The 8,314-nt window shown below is 29.1% G+C and overlaps 1 long non-coding RNA gene across 6 annotated transcripts; it reads right to left on the reverse strand.

Moving 5' to 3' along the window:
• Nucleotides 1–728: 728 nt before the first annotated feature.
• On the reverse strand, nt 729–8,287 carry LOC111631519. Of its 6 annotated transcripts, none has more exons than XR_002757715.1 (4): nt 3,370–3,557; nt 2,596–2,690; nt 1,163–1,287; nt 729–1,064 (listed from the first exon to the last, which is right to left on the reverse strand). It is a non-coding gene; the product is annotated as an uncharacterized LOC111631519 (long non-coding RNA). The 6 variants fall into 6 exon arrangements; XR_002757714.1 differs by having other exon boundaries at nt 730–1,064; nt 3,366–3,556; XR_002757712.1 differs by lacking the exon at nt 3,370–3,557 and adding an exon at nt 2,972–3,356 and having other exon boundaries at nt 730–1,064.
• Nucleotides 8,288–8,314: the final 27 nt, after the last annotated feature.

The raw sequence follows: 8,314 nt of genomic DNA on the forward strand, positions 1-8,314 counted from the left end.
TACCTGAGGTACTGCAATAAAACATGGCTGTTAATCGCTATTTAGCACTTTTTGCTTCCTCTGCAGCAGTTTCCTTCTTGTAAGTTCCTAGTATCATCTCCGTACACATCTTATTTGGTGGCAACATTCCTGGCCTATGGTCTGAAAAATCCTGTCACTGGTGTCATCCACTCATTTATGGATTTTCACTGGGTACTTCCGGAATATTCTAACATGCGTAACAAATAATCTAGTCCACCCACCACACCAGCCTTAATATAAGGCATCTTCTAGACATTTCCCTTTTGTCCAGTCATCTATGCAACTTCATAATCATTTTTGTCCAACCCATCCCAGTGTTTTAATATGTTGGCAATGTTCTGCATAGCAAAAAAACCTTTGGTATTCTGAAATTTATATTGACAGTTCTTAAGCTAAGTCTTACAGCTGGCCAAATTGGACTTCAAATTGTTTGCTATAATGAGGGATTATCTGTATGTTTAACAGTAAAAAATAAGCACTCTCTCTCAAATACACTTTTTAATGTTCTTTAAAACTATATTGTTTGATTTTAAAAGAAGTACAACAAATCCAAAAAATAAATTTAAATACTTTGTTGTCATAGCAATCACAAACATATTAAATTACAAATATTATTAATTACAAGTATTAATTCCTTACATATATAGTAAAATATAGAATGAAAATTTAAACAGAATGAATCTTTATTTATTTAAAATATAAATTTTACAATAATTCATAATTTATAATCTGCTTTTACAGCTATCTCTATTACATTATATATGATAAAGAAAATTTGAACCTAATTTTATTGTGCTTAATTAACATAGGGCTAATTAATCCAAAATGAACATCAAGACAAATCAAACTCTGAATGCCAATTTTTACAAAATTTAAAATTAAAATGGTCCCGGGAATATAAAAGTAAAGTAAAGTAGTTCACTGACCATTTATAGAAGAAAATGTTGCATGCTCTTTGTCATAATGGAAATGTTTGTTAAAAGATTGCAGTGACAAAGTTCAATATCAACATTTTCTAAAGGAAGGTGTGTGGAGCAGATAACCTGAACAATTAAAAAAGAACATTATTTAAAATTGATTCTGAAATATGAATAAATATAGTAATGATTTCAAATAAATGTAATCACTTCCAGCCACTTACCATTGAGTTGATTATCCACAAAGTAATTTTCATACATACATGTCACATAGCTGCTCTATTGGTATGTCAGAAGCCTAAATGATGTCACACAACTCCTGGCTTTAAGTGCTCACAATCAGTTAAATCTATTAAACATGTAAAAAATAAAATGTCAGAATCATCAATGTATTCAAGAGTTACATAGAAGAGTTGAAAAACAGCTATTTTTAATATAAAAATAAGTAAACAAACATTAAAATTCTAGTTAAGCTTCATTTTCATATGTCTTAATAAAAATTAAACCATATACTAAGAGAAATAAAACAACTTCTTTTAAAAGAAATGGTTTATTTAAAATTGTAGCATTTTCTAAAATTTAACATTGAGTTTAGCAAAAATAAGAGTGTTAATTACAGCTTAGATAGAACTTCTGGTTATATAAATGGCATTCTAGATATTAATGCAAATAAATTAAGTGTAGTAGTGTGATTTGATTTGTGTAAAGCTGTAAATTTGAGTATTGTGTGTTGTTAAGTTATGTACTTTTACTTTGTGAATGAGCAATGGTGCTAAATTGGCCCAATTCTCAAAAATTACCCAAATTCAACAAAACAATTCTTAATAGGGAAATATTAAAAAAGTCAAGTGAAATCTTGATAAGTTAAAGTTTTATTTGTATGTATAAACAATTAGTTCTTAAACTGGGGAAGAAATTGTTCTTCATCACAATAATACAAGATAAAATTCAAATACTGTATACTTACTATACAATCACACAAAAAATTATAAACAATACATCATATATATTGTAATTATATATTATATTATATGTAATATAATATTAATATCAGAATTCTCAATAAAATATATTAAAATTAATATTATAGAAGGAATGAAAATATATATAAAATCAGTATAATAAGGAAACATTATTATTGGTAAATTTCCAAAAATTATTAATAAATTTAGTATGGAATTGATAAAGGAAAGTTGTTTTGATTTGGAATTAATCAATACCAATATTAAATAGTCTACTTGTATATGTAAAACTGTATAAGTGTATGTACTATTTGATAATTGAAATAACAAGCTAAGAATTAATTTTTTAAAATAAATCCTGTTATCAATAGGTAGACATTATAAATTCATATTAATTACTCATTGATAATTTTAAAACAAGATTATATTATGATTTAAACTCTCTGCTAATGTTTTTCTTAAATGTTTATAATTTATCTTGATATGAAATAAATATAATTTGAAGGACTAATTTATTACTTTTAATTAAAATTGCAATTTGGATTATATTGAATGCGTGAATAAATAACATTACATTTCAAGCATCATTCTACTACAATAAATTCTTAGATTCATCAATGAGGATTCTAAACTTTTATATACTATTTTCTACTGCATCAATGTACAGAATTAGAATGAAAATAAAAAAGTCTTACCTTTCCTTTGTTAATTTTTTGAGCAAAGAAGTTTTTAAAATGATTCCATGTTTCTTTGGAAAGTGGATTATAAAATTTGAGAATGATACTTCTTTCTAGAATAATTTAAGAATTTAAATATTAAGAATAGAAAAAATCGAGATGATTGATTAACTAATTAATTTAATAATAAAACCATTTTCTAATATAAAACATTTATTGTTTCATTCAAAAGAATATAAGACGATATACAAGCGAATATCATTTATAATCTGATAATTTAATTCGATGCTAAGTGGAAACAACCTTAAATATTTTAAGTAAAATTTAAGACTTTTACTTAATATTCTATCGACAATTATTCAATTTTGATCGCTTATAAATAAAAAAACGTTACATTGCCTGCGTTATTCGGGTTTTTGTAATTAAACATTTACGAAAAATCTCGAAATGGATTGAAAAATAACTCGCAATTTCCATAAAACTTTCTATTTCAAGATGGCGTCGGCAATACGAAATCGAACGAATTCGAATCGGTGGAACGTGCGATAAATGAGTCACACGTTACGTCATAAGTTCTACGTCAGAATATTAACTAATTGCAAATGTTATCTTTAAAATGCTAAAATAGTCCTCTTTTTTGTAAAATATCGCTAAGATATTTGTAATAATAAATAAAATTATAAAAATGCATTCCGTAACCTTACAGGTTACAGGCCGCAAATATAGGTTTAAAGCGTATCTAATTTAATCTATTTAATTTTTATATAAATCGAAAAATATTATGTTACCTACGTTACGCGAGTTTTCATTATTAAAATTTGTACGAAAAATGTTAAAATGGAGGGAAAAAGAACTCGCAATTTCCGGATAGCATAAATTTCCAAGATGGCGTCGGCAACAATACGAAATGGAACGAATTCGAAATTGTCGTTGCAATGCGTCACGCGTTACGTCACGAGTTTTACGTCATAGATGTAATATTTCGAGTATTTTAATTGCATTTTTTAAGGGAAAGTTTATTTTTAACAAATTCTTTTCTCTCGGATTTGACAGAATATTTGTTAAATGTAAAACTTCGCTAAAAAGAAAATTTACTCAGATTACATTACAAGTGGTTGGGGTTTGATTAGAAACAATTGCGTTTTCTATTGTAAGATCGGGAATTTAGAACATATTTCATACAACTGAAACTTTTAATTTATATTGCCACAATATTTTCTTAACTGTGAAAGAATGGGTAGCTGCACTTCCTTCTTGCCGATTGATTGTGTAATTTACATAATTAACAACAACACAGCACATTTTTATTACCAAATGATCTGTCAGATTATCTATTGCGTTATGTTGAGCCTAATAACTAATTACATAACAAATCAATTTGGCTAGATGTAGCTGCTTTAGCTGCTCTCCTAATAAATTTAATAATTAGGATTAAATTAATGTTAAATTTAGAATATTCTGAAAGGACATTGTCCATTGTCTATCCCAAAGGATATTGTCCAAAGGAAATAATTGTCCAGAATGGGACTCAAATCCACGACTCCTGATTAGTTCAGAGATGCCTTGTAGGTTACACTACCNATTAATGTTAAATTTAGAATATTCTGAAAGGACATTGTCCATTGTCTATCCCAAAGGATATTGTCCAAAGGAAATAATTGTCCAGAATGGGACTCAAATCCACGACTCCTGATTAGTTCAGAGATGCCTTGTAGGTTACACTACCCAGATTCTATATGATTTTTATTTCCAAAACCGTTAGTGAATTTAGATATAAGTACAGTTGATCACTTAAAGTTGTGTTGTTGTTGTTGTTTTATTAAAGAATCAACAAAAAAGACAAATATTCCTAGAAAAACACTATTCTAATCTGTTTAATAGTGGAATCTAATGGTCGGAGGTAATATCCTGGAAATGTTTAACAGATCATTTTTATTTATGAATTAAACACCTTGATAATATGTTTTTTTGCATGAGTGCTTTTCATTGGATATATTGTTGTGTATATTATAATAATGGATATTTAAAAATAGTTTTAAAATCCTGGAATGGAAATAGTCAAATCAAATAATGAAGTGATGTACAGTACATTAACTGATGACTATACAATAAACACTTCAGTTTAATTAAGGCATAAAAATGAAGTAAGAATATAGTTTGTATATATATTTTTGGCCAGAATAGGTCTACATGTAATAAAGTCAGATACAGAGTATATTGTTTGGGTTCTTATAGTTTTATCTCTTATCCCATTGTTAGCATATGAGCCTTGAACATTACCACCAGAGTACGTTTGAGCCAAATTCTGGATAAGGTTTCTATAGTAACCTGTTTTATAGCAATATATTCAAACTGTTATAGTCATTTGCCATTTCAGTAAAATCTGTACAATGGGTAAAGGGTCTTTTTGTCAGGGCTCTAAAAGCAGCTATTTTGTATACATCAGGGGTTATTGGAGCTTGCAGATATAAATAATGGTGGGTGTGATGGTTTGTAATATAAATTTGGGTGAATATTTTCATTTCTATTGTTGATTTTAAGATCCAAAAAAATGTACCATTTAGTTGCTGGCATGGTCTAATTTAATACAGTCCATAAGGATTGTCATTCATTTGTTGTATGAAGCCATTTATATCTGGTTTTGTTTTCCATATAATAAAGATATCTTCCACATATCTTTTGCACATAAGCATACATGGTAGAGTTGATAAAATCATTTTTCCAATAATATTATATCTGACAAAGGACCCCAGACAAGAGGCTATCCACAGGTGCCCCTCTCTTTTGAACATATGTCTTGTAATCATAGTGAAAGAAAGAGGAATAGCATGAAATATGTGCTTAAATCCAGGATAAATTTGCAATTGACTTGCTTATTGCTTTTATGTAATAAATGTCTAAGAGGGCAAAAATTTGTTGTAATTTGTATTAAGTGGCACACAGGTACAGTATAAAGTCTAAGACTGTAATATAAACATCTCCTATAAGTTGACTACCACAAATCATCAATTATTTGCTCTGTTTTACTGATGGATAATCTATAGGTTTTTAAATAATCTTTAAATAGATTATGAATAGCATTTTCTAAAAGGCAAGTACGCAGCATGGCATTACAGTTCATATAGTGTTGCCTGATTTATGGATCTTTGTGAATGCAAAAAGTTTAGGAGTATTAGCAGAATTTGCCATTACACTATCTAATTTTAAGGTTCAAAAAATCTAAATCCAATAAATACAACACCAAAGCTATGTATGTGTGTGTGTGAACCCACACAGACTTTATAATTATAATCATTAACATTATATCAATAATAATACATAAACAGTAATTACAAAAGATAATTAAAAGTAGGTAAATACATTATATCCTTCTCAGAATTTATGCAAAGAATAACTCTATAATAAAAATATTTTGGAATTAACTGATTGTGTGATATGACTTTTTTGTCTTGACTGGTATAGTTTGTATTATTGTATTATTAAAGTCTTTAATAAACTGTTTGAAAATTTACGCTCTTATATGATTGCATTTTGTAATTTTTAGCTGTAAACTGAGTTTAATCAATGTCCCAAATTTAGCTAAAAGAAATATTACTTATTATATTATATTAGCTACTCTTAATCTCAATATACTCTTATCTCAATCATTTAGAACTTATTTTTGTTAGAGAGTAACAAAACAAACAAATTCTTGTTTACTCCAACAAAGTGAATGCTTCAATGAATGCCAGTCTTCACAGCAACATCTGTACTGCCTGAATCCCTGATTCTGCTGAATTTCCTTTCTCATCCAGGTTAGGTGAAATAATGCCACTTTTATTCCATCATTTATGGATTGGTGGTTTGACAAATGCTCACACTCCAGCAATCAATAAGGATCTCATTAAGGATTTTGAATTTCCTTTCAATCTTGGAATGAACTTTTAAAATCATTGACAGACTAGGAGACACCTCTACCATGATGTTTTTTCCCTTCAGTGTTTTTGTCTGATGACATTACTTTAAATTACTGAAGAACCATAACTACAGTATGGTAAGGATGCATTGAACTGAGACTCTGTTTTCCTCTTCTTTCATGTAACTTCCTAGCATCATTTCTGTTATCTTCCTGTTTGACAGTTCCCTTCAAAAAGATCTGTAGCTAGTATTGATCACAAAACTATTTATAAGTCTTTCAGTGATTTTTTTTTGGGATCTTTCCAGAACATTCTGAATATGTAGTATGTAATCAACTATCCGATCAACCCATTCAAAAAAACTCTAAAGTCAGTTCCTTGATTTGACAGATCTTTCAGGCAGTTTCTTTTGGGTGGACATCCTTGACACTTTCCAACTCCTGTCATTCAATTCTCCCATTCCATCAATTTTTTTCTATACCAGGGAATTTCAGCATAAGGTCCAGAAAACTATTTTAGATTAATGAAAGTTTTGTTACACTGAACTTTCTTAGGTCAAGAATTCTTAAAGCATTAGTCATATGGGCAACAAACTAGGAATTCAAAATTTTTTCACTATACAGTAGAGTTGATTATCTGAAAAATTGATTAACAAAAGTCAACTTCAGAAAGTACTACTGGCACTGGTAGAGTATACATTGCCCCATTACTGCTATTCTTGGGGTCAGCATTAACCTTCTGCACAGTATTTCCTTCAATTGTTAGAGAAAGTATCAAACAAAGCTAGTGGAGTTATCAGGAAATGATCATCTTTATAAAGTTGCGTTTTCAGAGACACTGCATTAACCTGTTTAAAAGACTTGAAATTATTTCTTTTGAAGCATATACAGAGAGTTTAAAAAAGTCCTTGTGGTGCTTTCCAAAGTTTGGGGTTCATTTCATTTTGTTTCCAGTGGGAGACCAAAGACCCTGAGTTTGAATCACTCTCAACCCTTAGATATCACTTCCTTCAGGAGGGTTCGATCCTCCAGACCTGTCTCTTTATTTTGTCACATAACCATGCCACACTTGTAGAGGTGATGGAATTCACTCTCCAGGAGGTGATAAACAAATGGACAGATAGTATGATGGAGCAGATTACATTGGTCAACATCACCGCACAAAGAAGCAGACATTATCTTCTCTGGGTACAACCAACAAGGCAGGCAAGCTACACCAGCCCATCACACAGCGAGAGATGTATGCGTTGTCAGCAGGAAAGTATAGAAACAGCTAGTATAGAGACAGAAATATAACTGTCCACAGTTGAGAGGGCTACCTAATAATTTTAGATAATTTGGAGTTTTCCCAATAGTACCTAACCAATCAAGTGCATTGGTGTGAAGTTTGAATGGATTGTTTTTGCAGTGTGTTAAACATTTTTTTAAATTTATCTGTATCATTGAAATAAATAATACATGAGTTGTAAAGTTCTGTTTTTTAACAATAAATTAATTTTTGTAAGTAAAATTGTAATTAATATTATTCTAAATGGCATAAATGAATAAAATTATTATTCAAACATTCTACTACAATAAATTCTTAGATTCATCAATGAGGATTTTATACTTTTATATGCCATTTTCTACTGAAAAAATGTATAGAATGCATAACAATTTAGAATGAAAATAAAAATGACTTACCTTTCTTTTCTTTTGCTTCTTGTTAATTGTTTGAGCAAAGAAGTTTTTAAAATGATTCCATGTCTCTTTGGAAAGTGGATTATAAAATTTGAGAATGATACTTCTTCCTAGAATAATTTAAGAATTTAATTATTAAGAATAGAAAAGATCCCCAGGAAT

This window comes from Centruroides sculpturatus, unplaced genomic scaffold (genome assembly GCF_000671375.1).
Source record: "Centruroides sculpturatus isolate CEXI.00-Female unplaced genomic scaffold, Cexi_2.0 scaffold692, whole genome shotgun sequence".
NCBI lineage: Eukaryota > Metazoa > Arthropoda > Arachnida > Scorpiones > Buthidae > Centruroides > Centruroides sculpturatus.